At 33.0% G+C, this 18,183-nt stretch overlaps 1 protein-coding gene across 1 annotated transcript in view; it reads right to left on the minus strand.

Annotated features, from left to right (window-relative positions):
• Synd (protein kinase C and casein kinase substrate in neurons protein Synd) overlaps nucleotides 1-13,124 on the minus strand; it is a 152,576-nt gene extending 139,452 nt beyond the window's left edge. The window contains exon 1 of the mRNA XM_073089558.1: nucleotides 12,836-13,124. The gene's annotated coding sequence lies outside the window, so the exon portion shown is untranslated. The remainder of the gene's footprint in view (nucleotides 1-12,835) is intronic.
• Between the last annotated feature and the right edge of the window lie 5,059 nt (nucleotides 13,125-18,183).

The following is an 18,183-nucleotide window of genomic DNA, read 5'->3' on the forward strand; positions in this document are numbered from 1 at the left end:
AACTGTGATTAAGCGTAAGACGAACTACACTGTGCCAAGACAAATAATTGTGTCTAAATTGTGACTACGATGGTGGTTGGCTAATGAAGTTACTTGTACTTTACTCCTTCGCAGACTAGATAGCTACTTAATGAAGTAAGTCAACGAGACAGTACGAATATTACCAAGAAATTCCTTTCTTGAGGATAAGTCTAAATTGTAAGATGGAGACGTAGGGTAAATTTTTAAGCAGTCGAGTTTTGGTTTTTAAAATCATTTTATTATTTTGTTTCTATCTCGACGTGTGTTAGGAATAGTCAGGATGTGTTGCGAAAAATGTTTTAAAAAATTTGCTTGTAGTTTTGAGTTCAATTTTAATGTGTATAATTTCGGTTTCAAATTTAAGCATCTATAGCTTACAGAATAGACAGACAATTAATATTACGTTATGAAATATGAGCTAAGTATATTTTATGTAACATACTCTTTACAAAACTTTAAACAAACATTGTTCAATATGACCTTTTAAATGGCTTTGAACTGTGCAACTGTTAAGAACCAGTTTTTATTTATACTACCTTCTTTAAGCATAGGAACTTGCATATTTTTTACAGGCGTAGCCGTGGAAAAATTATTCTACTAGAAGCAGGGTTAATTTAAATTTACTGAAACAGATTTATAGAACTTGTAGGGCGATTACATAAATTTCTAAACGTAGTGTCCCTCGCACAGCTATTACCTAGGACCGCTGTGGCGATAAGGCAGTGATCGCACTGGGCTTGGTCATTAGAGGCTTATATGAAATTAAATGAAATATATTTCTTGTATAGGCCAACGGCGGCACTTACAAAGTGTCAGTTACAATATTTTCTTAAACTATCGGTCGATCGGAACGCGACCTCTACTTAGGAGATCCGGTAAGAAACTCAGTGGGTTTGTCTATATATTTTTTTAAATAATTATTATATAATTAAATTAAATATTTACTTATCAGTCGAAAAGGCTCTTGAACGTATAGAATAGTAGTATAATATGTTTAAACTGTTACAAATGTTATTTAAAGTTTTTATTCAATTTGAAATCAAGTTTTTCTGCAATTTTATAGAAGTAATCTGCTAAACATCTTGTAAATAAACTATGTATATGAATTATTCACATGAAAAGCATTGGTGCATGTATGCAAAAGCGTAAGCCGTTGAGCAAGTGGACTCCAAAACATAGATAGAAACCTAGACAACCGATAAATCTTATTTAAGAAATGTAAACGCGAACAAAAAAGCGCTCGGCGGGCAAAAAGCTTCATCAACGCCTAATGCGACACCGGCCTTATTTTGCAACGACACAAACCGGATCACAGCAATGCACGCTATGCTGCTCGGCGGCAGAAACGAGAGTGCCAGCGCTATATTAGTACACCATAACGATCCGTGGCCTTGCAGGTTTCATGCTATTCTTGTTAAAGGTATCTCGCTAGTTAGGAAAGTGGTGATAGTTATATGAAATGTGTGTTGAAACGTATGACGTGTGTTGAGTGACTTATTCGACCATTTAGTAAGTCACGTCTCGGCTGACTTAATTGAATTGAGTTCAATTCAATAATAATATTAATCAATAATTTATTATTGTACTGACTGTGTACATTCTGACCTGAATGATATACCTAATATATACACGCATACATATTACATTATATGCCATTTTTTATAAAACTTTAGGATTTTAATTAGGTAACTGAAATGAATAATATCATGATATCATACAAAAATGAAGATAAAATCTAGATAAATCAAATTACGAAACCAAAGAGACAAACTCACTAACAATCACAAATCAAATCATCAAAAATACGAATAGCAAAAATTGGCACACAAAACTTTTCAGCCGACGACGTCTTCTGATTATTCAGAATTAGAATGCTACAGTAGGTAGGTACATAGCTAAAACAATGCAAAAGCAAAACCGTCGAATCGACAAACTCAATTTGGAGCAATTCCGTGAGTTTAAAAACAGTAAATTGACTCATTACTCATCGTGAAACGAGGTCGCCACGATTGTTCCACCACAAAGGGACGAGAAACATCTACTGCAACTTATTAATCTTTCTTTACTTGAAAAAGACGTTCCTGTTTTATGTACGGCACCGCATTTGTTGGAGTGAAATAGACTCACAATTGTCAGCTTGAAACTTGGTGATAGTTTTTAGGTCGCTGGTTTTATGTGCATTCATTTAATTAGTCTAGGAAGGAGAAATATAATTTGTCGTAAGTAAACACTTAAAATATCGAAGTCATTCTAAAGATATGTGTTGGTTAGACATGGGTCCTGTGAACGTTTGCAAGTTTGCAATAATATTAACACTATCTATCGCTACCGTCAAGAAATACTGCTTACTTCGGTCTTTTAATAACTCTTTTAACGCAACCGGCAAACGAGATGGGTCGGAAGAAAATACGTTTAATATTCATAGTTAATAGCCTAATATAGGACTGATTACCTATGGCGATAGAATTCAATTTCACAAAAAATACCAGGACCTCGCGGAGAGATAGGCTGCATACTTTTCTTTACAGGTACATTTGTATAGTTATATCAATATTTATTATGCATTTTTGTTGAAATGGACATAGTCCTTACAGACAACAGTAGCCTATGTTATTTGAAAATAACAGGGATACCTATCCCAGGGAGGGATATAGGGAACAATCAGGCTCTGTCCCTACAACATTTGTAAAAATAAAGTATTCGTACATAAGTAGGTAAATCTTTGACGGACATAATTTCGACACAACCAACACATCAATCTCACTTATTCATGAATACATTAATTAAATCGAATTAGTGCGATTGCTAAACCGGCGAGGTCGTTCAGGGATTCGACCCTCATTATATCCAACGGAACAGCGCATTACGTTCGGGCGTTTTAATTACCAGGCTCCTTGCAGACATCCACCGGATAGGTGAAGCGCACGGGCCAATTTCTATGCTTCCGGATACAACTGTTGTGTGGTTGCGACATGACCGCAGTCGAGCGTGATTCCACAATCATTAGTCTTCGTTTCAGACCAAAAATGTAGACAACGCCTCGCGTGTTGGAGCACAATTTGCCTTTGAACTGACTATGGTTAATTTCATATAATTTGTAGCAAATTTCATTTTTACTGTCGTATTACATTTGCCTACTTTGCCCAATTATACTTGCTTTGCAATTGTTGGTTTAATATTATACAACAACGTTGCGACTGGTCAGAGATTCTTCTTTCGGCATAATCGGCATAATTGACTTGTGCATTATAGGCCGAATTTGTTGTCTTTCTATTTTCTTCACGAGGCCTGATCTGTCTTTTTTAGTCTGAGACCCTCACCACCGAACACCGAATGTGCAACTACGAAAAAATAATCCGTTACAGAAGAAATCGACAGATCGAAAAAGTTGGACGTGTAAAAATTTGGCAACACAACCAAGTAACAATTTAAAAATCTATTAAAAACGCACTAACGACCGGATTTTCTTATTAGCAAATCGACATAAATTCTAATAAAATCGCTGAGCAAATCCAGGATATTGAGTGTAAGAAGTGGGGTGCTTACCTACAGCTAAAATGTAGCAAGTAAGGAACAAGATAATTTTAAATCCTGTTATGAACGTCGGTTGCAATTTGTCTTGTACGCTTTGCGAGGAAATGATAAATTTGAGTGGAACAGGATTTGAGGGTACTTGGATATGCAATAGGGATGTCAAAATAAACTTTTGCATATTAAATTTGTAAACAATTTCCATTTATAGCCCTGAAACACAGATTTTCCATTTTTAACTGACTAAAATGGCCACACCCTGTGTTATTGTTATAAGGTGTAATCAATCTGTTCCCGTGCAAACTTCGGCATATGAAATAAGTATGTACAGTAATGGTATATGTATAGCGATGGTGATCATTTTTTATGGTAGTTTTTATGTTTTTATATTTTTGTATTTCTTTTTTGTATATATGTTCATTTTGTAAATAAGTTTCTATTAGTATATAATTTGATTTTTTTTTGTTTAATTAGTATTTAATTTTATTGTTTCAAATATTGTATATAACTTTATAATTATCCAATAAATTAAATTATTATCTGTACAGTAATAAAACATTGTAAAATATGGAAATGCAACTTTTCGCATGCGATACAACTTTATGCATAAAAATTGCCAAAGGTATATTAGCCACTGTACAAATTATACGTTTGTATGAAAAGCATAGTACTTTATAAATATCCTCTAAGTCATCTTTAGTCATCAGACATTATTTCAGGAGTGTTTGTCAGATATAAGTGATACGCACGTTTTAGTCTCCTGACATTATCGTAAGATACTCGTATTATACTACACTAGATCAGCACAACAAACATACATACATTGTTATACCTAACATTGTGATGGTAGTCTAGTACCTCCGAGCAATGGACGAACTAACCAAATAGACATCTAATGCAAGATGATCTCACACCAATTATATCAGGCAAATGGATCTCATCTAAAGCTAGATTTACGAATGTTATTGACTATTGCTATCAGTAAAAGCTTTTATCCCGGCTTATTACAGTGTACAGACTTTCTAACCAATCCACAGAGGTAGTAACATACCATCAGATACCTCTATGCATGTTCTTTTGTATTTCTATTTAAAACCTAGCTGACCCGGCAAACGTTGTATTGCCATATAAATAAAAAAAATTTAAGGGTGAACAACCCTTATCATTTAGGAGTATGAAAAATAGATAGTAGCTGATTCTCAGACCTACTGAATATGCATATAAAATTTGGTAAAAATCGGTAAAGCCGTTTCTTCGGAGGAGAACGGTAACTAACATTGTGACACGAGAATTTTATATATAAGATGTTAGACGGCGATTTCACATACTAAGGCCTCGTTTATATCACATTTGAAGAGAATACGTTATCTGTCACGTTCTATATATGTAAACGAATCCTTAGTCATACGAACAATCATCACTTACTATACGTCTATTTCATTCCTACGTCCACGACACTTCAGATATTACTCTTACATTTAGATTTCAATGTAGCACATCATTGCAAATTAACAAGTACAGAACATTGGGTCGCGTGAATCGAGCTATTAAAATGTTTATGGATCGTAATAAATTGTGGCGAACTCACAAGGCGACCACGATTTCCATTGCCCAATAGCAGTTTTAACGTTAATGTAGTGTTCAGAACCATTCTAATCCAATTAAGGCTGCTTGCACAATACCCTACGTTCAAAAGTTGATTCCGACTGCATATGACTATTAGCGCTAGCGCAAATTCTTTTCAATGAACCGTCGATTACACTTTTCTAATTTTAAACAGACATTATGTAAAAATCTTTGCACACCTATCCTGCTGATATGAAGGCGGTGGCAAAAATTGGCGTTTTAACTTTGTCCTCCGGTGCTAGCTAAAACATGTCACCGATATTAACTGGAATATCAATCGTATTTGGGGTGGCAGCGACAAACTGTGCGTTATTAGGGTCATGTGTAGGTGTGTATTTCATTTAGATTTATTAACTGGAACATAATGAATTCCAATATTAGATAGTTGAACAGTAACGTAAAGGCATTTACGTATTTAAATAAAAAATAAGACCTTAAATGTACAGTACATATATGTAATAGTAAGTGTACGTGTGAGAGTATATCATCAGTCTGTGTGTGTGTGAGTGAGAATGTATATACAATGAAACATGAATGTAACATTTATTATTAAACAAATGTGACACAAAACGTTGCAACCGCATTTATTCGTAACATATATTACCTTTAAGACGTTCCAGCGATGTAAAAGTAACTGCATTAACTAAGGTAAGGATAATAGCGAGATATGCAGATACGGTAACGGGGCGAGCGGCCTTGCCTCGGTTACGCGGCGGAACCAATGCCCGAATACCAGTAATGCCTTAAAGCTCGGTTTAAATTGACGCGGATGGATGGTGGTAGAATCGCTGTTTTGCAAACCATTATATATAAGAATCATAAAAAAAACAACAATTTTTCAAACACAGGTGCCCAAAACTCTACTAGTGAGTTTTTACGTTATGACAAAAATGACATTTTGTATTTGTTTACGTATTTGCCCATACATTTCCAATCAGCGCCCCTAACGGACTGTATCAGAACCGATTGGAAATGTATGGGAAATAGGTGAACAAATAAAAATCTGTCATTTTTATCAAAACGTAAAAACCCATACTAAGGGTACTGGTAGAACTATAGTTTAAGAGCGACACTAGAGCTGTCCTTTAACTAGAATGTATGTGAATTGTTTGAATTAAACACACACTAAGATATCATCTAACGAGAGGCATAATTATTGTATAGCTCATTATTTATAGGCACGCCATATGCACATTGAAAGATTGTAGAACAAGTAAGATTCGATCGGAGAGGTATCGTCGCCGCATATACTTATTACCTAGCGTGAAGCAGTTTTGGGGTAGAAGGGTGTGGAAGCATTGAGGCGCCCTTCTGCGTCCTCGGAACTGGCATTGAGTTGGTCATAAGCGTCCACAGGCGACAATGACCACTATTAACTATAAATAAAAGAACAAAGTTAACGTTCTACCAGAACTTGAAAATTATCTAAAATATAAAATTCTCGTGTCACAATGTTAGTTACCGTACTCCTCCGAAACGGCTTTACCGATTTTCACCAAATTTTATACACATATTTAGAGAATCGGCTACTATCTATTTTATCATACCCTTAAAATACACATAAAAACTTAATGTTAATTATTATCGTAGTTTTAGTAAGTCAACAATAAGTCAAATAAATCGCGCTCGCTTCCAGCGCAAGTTTAACTTTAATTCGAACGGATTGTTAGATATCTGTGTATTAGTTCATTGTTGACTTATATAGGTAAATGCCTTGAACTAGCCATAGGTAGTCGATCAGGAATGCCTGGCTGTGTCCGTCCTTCACTCGCGTGGGCATTCGTACTTTGAGTGAACCGACTTACACGGCTATGAACTTACTTTTATATTTATACTGTTAACATACTATACGCACGATATGTAAATGAAGTATTACTAATATTAAACTTGACCTTTTTGCCAGGGCTTGGAAGTAAAAATTGTATTTACAAATATAGTTTACCCAGTGTTACCCTGTTTAGACGAATACACTAATAATAATTATATAAAAAAAAGATAGCTCAAAAACATTAGCTGAAAGGGAAAGTAATATAGCCTTTGTCAATTATACAATTTAGCCGTATCCAATGATATTTCATTTATTAAAATATTTCAGGCCTTTTGAACTGTAGGGCGTGCCAAAGACAAACACACTCTAAGAAAATATTAAAAAACGGATGGATAATTAATTTAATTTCCATGCTTCAAATTGTATAGTTTTCGAAAATGACATTGGTGGTCTTTAAAATGCTCACCTTATCAATAGAATTTTAATCACATTATAAAAAATTACTATAAGTTACATAATAACTTGAACCTTATGAAATTAGTTAATTTGGATGACAACATTACTATTTGGGACTTGAATGAATTATATTTTAGTTAGTAAGAATTAAGTGTAACAAATGGAAAATAAACATAAATTTACAAGCTAAGTACACATTAAACATATGTTTATGTATCATAATTATATACCATATTATTATTACTTGGCTAGTGTGATTGACTATGGCCTAATCTTTCTCATTCTAAGATGATACCTGTGCCCAGCAGTGGAACAGTGATGGCTTCTGACAGTGATCTGACAAAGCATGTATATTTTTATGCAACATGGCTAAATATAAAATCTCACCGGACTGGTTTCCATAAAATTAACAGTTATAAATAATAGTTGCAAGAAAAATGTAAAAGTTGTCAGCCAAATTAAAACTCCTACACAAATATCTAGCTTGGTAATAAAAATATTTCTTTGTTTTCGCATTGTATAGGTGTATATGTTTTTTTTTTTTAATAAATAAGACCATTTACATATAACTTTTTATTTTTTACACGTTACAAGAAAATATTGAGGTTGCCAAAATAATATTATGAGGAAAATTATTTAACTTAAACAACATAACATATCAGGTTAAACATTCCATATACAGAATTTCTGTCCTTATTAAATATTTGATTGATATGTGACAGAGCAGTGAATGTGCCGGTCTGAGACACAATAGGTTCCAGGTCACACAGATATTGAAATGGTGAATTAGATTTGGGTTCTGAGTCTGGGTATTTGTATATTTGTCCCTGTACTTCTGGGACCAGAATAGGGGTATGATATCGCCTGCCTGTCGTAAGAGGCGACTAAAAGGGGGCTTCCGGGGTTGCGGGCGGCCGGAGTGGGAGCTCGAACCGACCGGCCAACGGCCCCAGGAAGGACGGCGGTATGTGTGGTCGCATACCGTCGTGTACACCAGACGGTGTGGCGAGCGTCATGGTCACCTGGATGGAGCCTGACGGGGCAATACGCTAAGAGCACACCAGTTCCTTTGGAGGTCCCGGAGTCCTCTACGAGGTGCAAAGAACGGCCACCAAGGCGGTTTTAGTGGGTGTTTGTATATTAGGCTTTGTGTGGTAAAATCCCGGTATGGGGCAGCAAGTGAAAAAAGTTTTATTTTTTTACAAAATTGTTATAAGCCAAAGTTGTACAATTTATAAATTTAGCACAGCATGAACCCTGCAAGGATATTGCAGTCATTAAAAATTATGTAGCAAATGATAATTACAATAATTTCAATTCAAAGCTTATATTCAGAAGAGCTATTTAGTAAAATAAAATTTTAGTCAACAAATGATCCATAACATAAATATAAAGATAAGATTTTTGTAAACATTCATCTATTATCTAGTTACTTAATAAATTACCTAATGCTTATGTAAAAAAAAAACAAGAAATATCATATTCACGGTAATAAACTTATGTATACATAAACCTCTATGTACTTGCTCTCCTTGAACTGAGCCGCACATGGATGACATCATGAAAAACAATCTTGAGGTTAATTATTGATAATTTTATCATTAAGTATGATAATAATTTTCCTAAGCAACGTAAGTATAAAAATAATTACAGATTACACACTACTCCAACTATACAGGGTGAATTTTTGAAACGGGCCTTCAGGGCCAAATTCGAAACTATAAGGATTAGCGAAAAATGCTGAAAGGAGTTACGAGGCCGATTTTGATAAAAACTAAAACTGCATCATTCGTTTTTTAAAATATCATTTTCCTTAACCGGGAATCGAACGAGTTCATTTTGAAAAAAAATACACCCTCTATATTATTCCACCATCTGATAGTGTCGCTTATAAGGATCAAATTCTGAAAAGTAATGTTATGTAACAAAATAAAGGAAAAGACAAATTTTGAAGAAAATACATATTTTTCCATACATTGCCATACTAATCCTTAAGGATTATACATAACAAATGATTTATGTATAATTCTTTAGAAACATGTATAAGTCATACCATTAAAGAATTTGTCGGTTAATCAACTAATTATTCAATGTTATAACCGTGACTTGCGGCTTAGTATGAGAAAGTAATAGATTGTCAAATAAATTACCGCCGTTTTCAGGGTTTATTTTTTAATAAAAATAGATAAGTGATTAAATAATATTTTTTTATTGTTTAAACAGTTAATATGATTTTCTATATCTCTTTGTTCAGTTATCACTCGGATTTGACTCGAAAAAGACATTCTCGCAAATTGTCAATTTTACATCTGTATTAAACGAAACTCCGCCCATAGCAAGTTAAATCTATTATAATGGTCCTAAAAGTAACCTTAACTAAGTCGGTCATAAAAATATGAGTTCTTGAAGAACAAAACCACCATTTCGAATGATTTGAAGCATTGAGCCAGAAAAATTGTTAATACGCGAAATGTTTAAATTGATGAATGGCGGGAACTTAACTGCCAAATTAATATGAAAAAATATGTATTTTCTTAAAATTGAGGCTTTTTCTTTAGTTTGTCATTTATCATTACTTCCCAGATTTTGATCCTTATAAGCAACACTATCAGATAGTGGAATAATATAGAGGGTGTATTTTTTTTCAAAATGAACTCGTTCGATTCCCGGCTAGGAAAAATGTTATTTTAAAAAAGTAATGATGCAGTTTTAGTTTTTATCAAAATCGGCCTCGTAACTCCTTTCAGCATTTTTCGCTAATCCTTAAAGTTTCGGATTTGGCCCTGAAGGCCCGTTTTAAAAATTCACCCTGTATACCTGTGGTTATTATTGGATGAAAAAATGGAATTTTATTGTTAATTTTCTTGTTTTATTTAAAGTTTCGATCATTGCAAATTTTTTAAGTTGTGTTTTTTAATGATTATTGAGGGGTTGCTCGTCTTAATTCAAGGGTTTGTAAACGACCATGGATTTGAGTAATAAGAGACAAAAAATAATATTTGAGTATTTAAAAAATACAGACAACCGAACACAGCCTATGTTCTTTTTTGAAGTCAGTAGAAATATCTCATAGCAATGAGATTTTTAGGACATATAATATTGGTGTGTATCACTAATCAATGATAACAGAATGTGAAATATGTACATTCTATCTCATAATAAGGCAACCGCACTTAAAGAGCATATCTGATACCAATCCCAGGCTCTTTCCAGCCAGCAAAATAAGGTGCTACTGAGCTCACACAAATTAAACCATGATAGTTGAAGCAACTCTCATTAATATATGAAGATAGGAAGTGAACATGCTGTCCACTTAAGGTAAAGTAGATACTGCCACCCATAGATGTGTGTAATCAACCCCAGATGATAAAGTTTTGTGAGGGATGTGAGTACTCCTGAAAAGTAATTTGGAATAATTAATTATCAGATAAATATGTCTCTCTTACTACACCCTCCATCCAGAACACAACAGCGCTTGAAACTGTAACTTGAAACTGCTTGAAGGCAGAAATAGATGTGGCATTGATGCCTCCTGAGAGGAACCACAAAAGGTTCTGCCTTCAACTGGTATATTCCTGTATGTTTTTTTATGAGATTGTAAGAGCAAATTGTATCAAAACAATGTTTGAAATGTGTGAAAACTTCATTATGGTTAAACACCATCTATTTTCATTAAAATAAATCATAATATTAATTAAATTTGTTTGTACTTTTATGCCCAAAACTGTTTTAGTATCATGACTATCAATAATTTCACTTTAGTTACCTAGTCCGCTCTGAATATAGAAATGAGTTGCATTTAATAGCAAATTGTAGATATTAGCGGGGCAAAGACAGCGCGTGACCACTACCGGCACCCGTTTGCTGCCCACTCTTGCCCACGGGTTCATAGCTGCCTTAGTGTGCCCTTACGTTGCTATGGAATATATGCTTGTAGTTGTGCGCAACAACTTCAGAGTGGACTAACAGTTTAGCATGGACTATACCAAGAATATTAAGATACATAGATTTAAATTGTGACTGTGACATGTGACGCACAGTAGCATTTTTTGTGATGCGGTTGAATACACCCAGATACCTTAATACACAATAATTACATGCAGAATTCAACATTACGGCAATTATATAGATTACAACGACACAAATTAACAATGCACAACATATTAACAATACTAGAAATTCTAAAATAATTAAAATATCATTTTTATTTATTGAAAATTGCAATGATGTTTATGGTTGAATTTTACCACTAGGCAAGCATATATAAAACTAGTATATAACATAAATAAGCAGTAAAGACTTAGAAAAACTTTGAAAATTTGTCTCCTAAGGATACCAAGTACAATACCACTGCATGTAATATAATTAATACCAAATTAATATAGCCTCATGAAGTTGCAATATCATGTACACTTTATATTGACTCTGAATATGCGGTAAGTGTTGACAAATACTACTATATATGTTAAACATATATTGTTCATGTTTACTACAACTACAATACTATAAAATCTTCCACTACAACAATATCTTTGAAGTATACTTATGCATTCTGGATAAATTTAATCTGGCCCCTATTATAATAATCAGATAATTATACAGTACTACTTGAAGATTAAAAAACATGAGCATATGTCATACTGTGTTAAGTAGCTTCACTGATAATAATGACTAATACAATAAATAAACCGTTTATGATAATAATGTGAACTCATAGACTGTAATGTGTGAGTAAGTCAAAGAAAATCTTTCTAAATTTGAAATGTGCTGTTTTTGTAACAAATTGTCAGTCTTACTTCAAAACAAATTAAACAGAGCGAATTTTGGTTGCCTTTTTTTGATTTGATTTGTATATTTTTAATGTTTAGAAACAGTAAACATTTAGGTATATAGGTATGTTCGTAATTCAAAATGCATCGCGCTATGACATCGTAGAATAGGGCAAGTCAACAAAACGCGATTTTTTCTCACAAACGCTGACGAAGCCGCGGGCCGTGGTCTAGTTTCTCACAGCTCTCACGAGTTGAGTAACTTCGACAATTTTTCCACCTTCTTTGGTATTTTTATGACGCATAATAATTGAGCAGAGTGCAATACACGAAACGAATACGCCGTGCGCCGCTCACTTTTAAATATCTCAATTTAAATTTAGCTTTCAATGGGAAATAGAGCATGAAATTTAAGAAATTTGCGCTACAACTTTTGATACAGCCAGTGTCAATATTTACGCGACTTTTTTGAGGTCAGCGGTTTTAGAAAAAAAATGTTAGTGAGGTTGTGAAGAGTGTGATCTTATCAGAATCTACGCAATCTGCTAATCCTCCGTTATCTCAAGCTCGGCCGGTCCCAGCGACAAACCCCGCGTTCGTGGCACTCCGCCTCGCAATTCCAGATACACTCTAATCTCTAACGATACATAAAACTTCGACTCACCTGTACACTACTTTATTATTATACAGCAAACGGTAATCCAATATAAATGATCACTTTTCTGATCCTATTACTATAAGGACACAACAAACATTCTTTTACGAACAACACTAATAATTTAGTCACCACCGAATTCACAACCGCACACTAGTAGTTAAATAATATAAATTTAATTCACACAAAACCACCGAATCGAGAAGGAAACTTGAAAAATTTCACACTAAATTTCGGCAACGGTCACTCGCAGCCATTCCAACTGACTGACGGCCATAACTGAAAGTGTTGCCAGTATGCGTCGATCACGTTATTTCTGTACTCACGTGTTATTGTTGCAATAGTCGCATTAAAATTTACCACTTTCAATTAGAAATTTGATTTGTCACTACCATTACAAGCAAAACCCATTTTTTGTAAGTAATTGCAAATGATTTGAAGGAATTAAGATGAAATCAAGATATAGGTTCATTTAATTAAGATAGTAACTATGGATAACTATAATAATTGCTTTTTAAAATTTAAACAATTTTCTATATTATTAGACAGTAACAAGTAACAACCATACAACATTTCGTTTGTATGTTTTTTTCACGTTAACGTAAAGTATTGTAATTTAATTCACCTGGTATTTAGTGTCGTGGCTTTGATTAGTTACATTTATTTTGATAAACATAATTATTTTCCATGAATTATAAAATACAAACTGCTTTAAAAATATTTTCCATTTAGTCATGTCGCTTTGAATGTCATATTAATTATTAATACATAATAAATTAAAGCTAAAATTTATATAAATTTATTTTTATTCCCATAAAATTCGATACGTCTCTTACGTTAGCAACCCATCTTATAAATGTTACAAGTGATAAAACAATATTACCAATTAGTAGAATAAATAAAATAAAAAATTGAAACTTTTGCAGAGGTCTTTCAACAAGACACTATGTATTTGTTATGGATTCGATTCTTGGCTGGGCAGATACATAAAATTATATGATATATTTATTGCTTTGGGTGCAATTATGTATAGGTTTCTCTATTCGTAAAATGTAACAAATAGCAGTAGAAATGTAAAGGATGGGTTCTTTTTTTAAAGGAGGTTCTGCACCATTCATAATTTCGTAATGTGCCATTAGTATAATACTCCTGTACTCATCAACTCAACTCACTCAACTTTATCATTTCTCATGTAAAAGGTATATGTCATGTAAGGTCTATGCCTTTTCCATGACAATCGGTTATCATGCTATGTTAGGGCGCGAAAGTATACAAACACATCGGATTTATAATATTTGTTAGGAAGTTAGTATTCAATTTCTTCTATAGGCTTGGTGATACAAATATCTTAAGCGTGGGACGACGAGTTTGCAGCATTATCTAAGATTCAGGTCGTGGATAAATCAAAGACAAAATTATAGAATATTAAATTTAATTTTAACAATTCCTCTGTAACTGAACAGATCGTAACAACCATTTTTACACATTGTATAACGGGTAATAAAAAGGTAAGTTAACATGAGTTTTTCCTACGATTAAGTTACGCATTGGTTACCTATAACTTGTATCTAGGCATTATCTACGAGAATCATCTTATGTTGTCTGTTCATTATCTCAACTGTAGTGCTGATATCACATTCGTACGTACTGACCACATAATTTTTACGGGCAAATATTAATTACAATAATTATGGATTTCGCATTTATATTAAACATTGGCGACAACAGATGATATGAAATGTAATTATTATCGGCCTTGATGAGATATTTTAAACATGTTATAGATACAAGTTATTCGGGATGTGGATTGTACCAGTAGGTAAACATTGAGCGCGATAATATAAAAGATAACCAGAAAATATTATAAAAAAAATATTATTACAAAATGTCTAAATATTGGGAAATTGCACATTTTTCCATGAGAATATCATTTATGACTAAATAAATATTTAATGTCATGGTATAGGTATCATACTTCCGATACGAAACTTATTATTTATAAACATCAAGAGACAGAATACGAGGAGTTTCTTGTACATATTTGTAGTACAATAAATAACACATTAACCTGTTAGTAGTATTTTTTTTCTCAAACTATCGCTCCCCTCATTGTTTACTACTGATACAGTTTCCATGCAATTTACCATTTTCCTGGCAAAACAGCAGCGTTGCATACAAAAGATTTTATTATTCTATACGCGACACGATACGGATACCAATGGCGGAATTACACAACAATTATAAAATATTATCGAAAATCTCTAGCCGACTGTTAATATAAAAATCCTATTAAGATCTACGTAAAAAATCTCTCATCACCAATCTAAATGTTATTGAATAAATTAAAATGTCGGGTACACACATTGTACATAATATAACTAATGACGAATATATTACAACAGAAAGAGTAGATGGTTTACGTGACATAACGATAAAAAAAATGGGTTAAAATGAAATAAGGTAATGCAATTAACATTTAGATACTCGCGAACAATCGCCCGAGTAAACCGAACAATAACGAGCATGTAAACGCCGCGCAAGAGAACCAATAAATAGTCCTATAGAACGCGCTGAAAAATTTACACCCGCAGGAGTATACGCGAACATCGTGGCAAATACAAAGTTGGTTATTTGAATACTCGTACTCCCGTTTATTCGTCTGTACTTGTCGAGTATCTAACGGTTGCTTATGAGTTTATACAGACTTATTAGTAAAATAAAAAATGACAGTAGATAAATATATCAATTACATTTACAATATACAGGTTAAAATAGACTAGAAATAGGGTAAGGAATGAAGAACATTATAAGAATAGATATGTTAGTACATTACTTGTAGGTGTCTCACGATTGTTCGGTTGAAATATGTTCATATTTTTTTAAGCTGGGTATTCAAAATTTCGGATGATACAGCTATTCAGTGTTTATCGAAAGATGAGAACTATAAAAGTAAACTGCAATTAATACATTTGATATAGCTTTCCCCCTTTCCATCTTACACATACAATAATATCACATATGGTTATCCCCTTTTTAAGTTGTGATATAACAACTTGTAACCACATACATCCACATAGCATTGTAGATAATGATTTTTAATAACGAACGGTGATGGTAGTCGGTAAATCGTGTGACACCTAACTAATACAATGCAAGGATACAAAGTTTATAGCATAGGTAAGTATAAAGATGATTATATCTGCTAGCAAATCGTATAAATACACTAGCGAATGTTTTCAAATCCATTAAAATTTCCATTGAATGGTACACGCGTATGAAATACAAATTATTAGGTAATTAGGTATATTACAGATTTAATATGACTATAAAAAGCACCCGAAATGTAACTAAACAGCAAGTGCCACAGCATTAAGTTTCTTTACGCAAAATATCGATATTAAGGTATCTCTAAAGCAGGTGTATGTTAATTTTCATGATTTAAATATTTCGTAGAATATTCTAATACGTATCCATGTGAATAAATATCAAAACATTGTCTGCATTTGGGAGTTATAAAAACGGAGTAAATAACTTTATCTGGAGGCACCGATGTGCCTCCGCCAAGTCGAGCCAAAAAATATTTCTTCTGGAAAAGGGCTAGAATCTGAAGTTGATTACAGGCATGCCATTTAACATAAAATGACCTGCATGCTTCTTTTTTACAATAATTTGCTTTTATTTTACAATAAAAATCGTTAGTTAAGTATATTTTTCTTCTTGTAAATTATATAAAACTTACACAGTGAATAATAAATAGGCTTGTTTTTGTATATAATACATAATAAGGAGTAACGAAAAATCTACTTAATGCTATGGCATAACTTATAGAAAGCTATTGATGTGAAAAGAGTATTATACATCATTAAATTCATTTACATATAAATTTTAAATATCACTCTCAACTTACGCATTTACATGTGAAGCGTATAATATGATATATTTTACGATAGATTACGATATAGGAACAAGGCTCTCAACCTTTTGACTTCTTACTTAAATAATAGAATTCAGAAGGTTGATGTAAATGGTACAAAATCGCCCGGTGCTTCTGTTACAATGGGCGTGCCGCAGGGTTCAATACTCGGTCCATTTCTGTTTTTAATTTATATTAATGACTTGCCCTATTATGTAGGGAATAATCACGAGATTGTATTGTTTGCTGATGACACTTCACTTTTATTTAAGATTAAAAGACAATTAAATAATTATGACGAAGTAAATAATGCTCTCTCGAAAGTTATCCATTGGTTCAACATAAATAATCTTCTTCTTAATGAGAAGAAAACTAAATGTATCAAGTTCTCGTTACCCAACGTGAAGCATGTTGAAACCAATGTGTTATTAAATGGAACGGTTTTGGATCCCGTGGAGTCAACTGTTTTCCTAGGTGTTACTATTGACGCCAAATTGCAATGGGGCTGCCACATAGATAAATTGTCGGGTAGACTCAGTTCGGCGGCATATGCTGTTAAAAAAATTAGACTTCTAACAGATGTAGAAACAGCTAGAATAGTTTATTTTAGTTACTTTCATAGCATTATGACTTATGGTATATTGCTATGGGGGTGCTCGTCACACCTAAATGATATATTTATATTGCAAAAGAGAGCTATACGAGCTATCTACAGCCTGCCTCCAAGAGCTTCACTAAAAGAACTATTTAAAGAAATAAATATTCTAACTGTTATATCCCAATACATATATGAAAACCTAATTTATGTAAGGAAAAATATTGATAAATTTGTAAAACGGTGTGACACGCATAATGTAAATACAAGGAACAAACATAACCTTTCTACACATGTTACTCGTCTCCACAAAATAAGTAATTCTTTTGTGGGTCAATGTATACGTTTTTATAATAAACTGCCCATCAAAATCAGAAATTTGTCAATTAATAAATTTAAAGTTATTATCAAAAGCAAACTTAGTCGTAAAGCTTATTATAAAATTTCTGATTATATTAATGATAAAACAGCTTGGGACTGATCAATAACATAATTATTAGTTAAGTAAGAAAATGTCAAAGTGTAGCGTATCTTGCTGAACAAACTTCTTTTTTTTAGATAAATGTAAAGCAAGATACTGGAGCTAATGCTTTATTAATTATATGTAAAAATAATGGCATTTAAAAAAGAAATAAAATAAAAGAGAATAATTATTTTTAAAATTAAAAAAGACAAACCCACTGAGTTTCTTACCGGATCTTCTCAGTAGAGGTCGCGTTCCGATCCGGTAGTAGTTTAAGAAAATATTGTAACTGACAATTTGTAAGTGCCGCCGTTGGCCTAGACAAAATAAATATATTTCATTTCATTTCATTTCATTTCATTTCATTTCATTTCATTTCATTTCAT

Source organism: Epargyreus clarus, unplaced genomic scaffold (genome assembly GCF_041222505.1).
Source record: "Epargyreus clarus isolate Ecla_fem2 unplaced genomic scaffold, WU_Ecla_fem_2.2 ptg000029l, whole genome shotgun sequence".
Taxonomy (NCBI): Eukaryota; Metazoa; Arthropoda; class Insecta; order Lepidoptera; family Hesperiidae; genus Epargyreus; species Epargyreus clarus.